We start from the raw sequence: 2,524 nt of genomic DNA on the forward strand, positions 1-2,524 counted from the left end.
CCGAGAAGTGCCGCAGGCGTCCACTGGCTTCACCCCATTTGAGCTACTGTTCGGCCGCCAACCGCGAGGCCTCCTTGACGTGGCTAGAGAGGCCTGGGAACATCAGCCCACAACGGCTCACCGCTCGACCATTGAACACGTCCGTGCCATGAGGGAAAGGGTCGACAGAGTAATGCCGTTAGTCCGGGAGCACCTGACGAAAGCCCAGCAAGCCCAGCAGCGACACTTCAATCGGGCAGCCCAACCGCGGGAGTTCAACCCAGGCGACCACGTGATGGTTCTGGTACCCACCTCGGCCTGCAAATTCCTCGCTTCCTGGCAGGGACCATACACGGTGATCGAGAGGGTGGGTCCCGTCACCTACAGGGTCCGCCAACCTGGCCGTCGGAGAGAGGAGCAGCTGTATCATGTGAATCTCCTGAAGCGCTGGATCGGAACACGAGACCAGCTCTCTGCCCTTGCCAACGTGACCCCCGTGGTTGTTGATGTTAGCCCCCACCTCTCGGCTGCCCAGAAGACCGATCTGCAACATCTGGTCAGTCAGTTTTCTGATGTGTTCTGCCCCACGCCCGGGCAAACAACCATCCTACAGCATGACATCCGGACTCCACCAGGGGTAGTGGTGCGGCAGCGGCCCTATCGTGTGCCTGAGGCTCGGCGACACGCAATCGAAAAAGAGGTGCAGGAGATGTTGAAGTTGGGAGTTATTGAACCATCGCGCAGCCCCTGGTCCAGCCCAATCGTCATGGTCCCAAAGCCCGATGGCACTCTCCGGTTCTGTAATGACTTTCGCCGCCTAAACGAAGTCTCTGAGTTCGATGGCTACCCCATGCCCCGCGTCGATGAGTTACTGGACCGCTTAGGGAGAGCCCGGTTCATTTCCACCCTCGACTTAACAAAAGGGTACTGGCAGGTGCCATTGACCGAAGAGGCCAAAGCCAAGACCGCCTTCTCAACGCCCAGTGGCCACTGGCATTACCGGGTTCTCCCCTTCGGGCTGCACGGGGCTCCAGCTACATTCCAGCGACTCATGGACATCTTACTGCGGCCCCACCAGACTTACGCGGCGGCATACCTGGACGATGTCGTCATACACTCGGAGACTTGGGAGAGCCATCTCGAGCGGCTCCGGAGGGTGCTGTTGGAGCTACGACGGGCTGGACTGACTGCCAACCCCCGCAAATGCCACCTCGCCTTATCAGAAGCCCGGTACCTGGGATACCGGGTCGGTCGAGGGACTATCCGGCCACAAGAAGAAAAAGTAGCTGCAATCCTCTCAGCACCACAACCAACCTCTAAAACTCAGGTACGGGCATTCTTGGGGTTGGCAGGCTATTACCGCTGTTTTATTCCCAACTTCTCCTCCATAGCTGCACCCCTGACAGACCTAACTAGGAAGGGACAGCCAGAAGTAGTGCGCTGGGGACCAGAAGAGGATCGAGCGTTTCAGCAAGTAAAGACAGCGCTGACCACCGAGCCCGTGCTGCGGGCCCCCGACTTTAACTGTCCCTTCCTTTTGCAGACGGACGCCTCCGATGCCGGGATGGGAGCTGTCCTTTCCCAGGTTGTGGACGGGGAGGAACACCCAGTGGTATACATCAGCCGAAAGCTGACCCCTGCCGAACGACGTTACGCCACGGTAGAGAAGGAAGCGTTGGCCGTCAAGTGGGCTGTCCTGGAGCTCAGGTACTACCTGCTAGGACGCCACTTCACCCTCGTCACAGACCACGCCCCGTTACAGTGGATGGCCCGGGCAAAAGACACCAATGCCCGGGTGACTCGGTGGTTCCTGGCGCTCCAGGATTTCCACTTCACCGTACGACACCGGGCGGGGACGGCCAATGCCAACGCGGACGGACTCTCTCGAACGTGGGCAGCTTTCGCGGGTCTGTCAGGTATCACCTCCCACCCACCCTTGTTCTCCCCATTTTGCACAGGACCAGGACGACGCTTAGGGAGGGGGAGTGTGACGCGTGTCCCGGGCACTCATCAGCGTCGCCCTGGGAACAAAGAGGAATCACCTGTTCACCCTCATGACCAGCAGATCGGTCACAGGTGTTCCAAATCTGCTGCTCCCTATAAAAGCGGCACACACTGGCTGTATGGGGAGAACTACTCTCCAAGAGACGTGCAGCTAACCTTTGTCTGTTCTCCCTTTGCCAGAGTCAAGCGTGTGACCCGTCTGCCCAACCACAGGAGCACCCACGGCACTCCTTCTCACAGCCACGGAGATTGAAGGAACAGCACGTCACCTTACTGCACTACCTAAATTGGGTTTTCCTAATAAAATCCACCCTCCGGGGACTTTCACCGCAACCCACTTGTCGTGTGTTTCTTCACCCTGCCACAATAGTTAGACAGATGGATAGACAGACAGACAGATAGATAGATAGATAGATTGATAGATAGATTGATAGATAGATAGATGAATAGACAGACGGATATAGATAGACAGACGGATAGATAGATAGATAAACAGGTAGACAGACAGATTGATAGATAGACAAACATAGACATAGATAGA

The sequence above is a fragment of the Megalobrama amblycephala genome, linkage group LG20 (genome assembly GCF_018812025.1).
Source record: "Megalobrama amblycephala isolate DHTTF-2021 linkage group LG20, ASM1881202v1, whole genome shotgun sequence".
Classification (NCBI taxonomy): Eukaryota; Metazoa; Chordata; class Actinopteri; order Cypriniformes; family Xenocyprididae; genus Megalobrama; species Megalobrama amblycephala.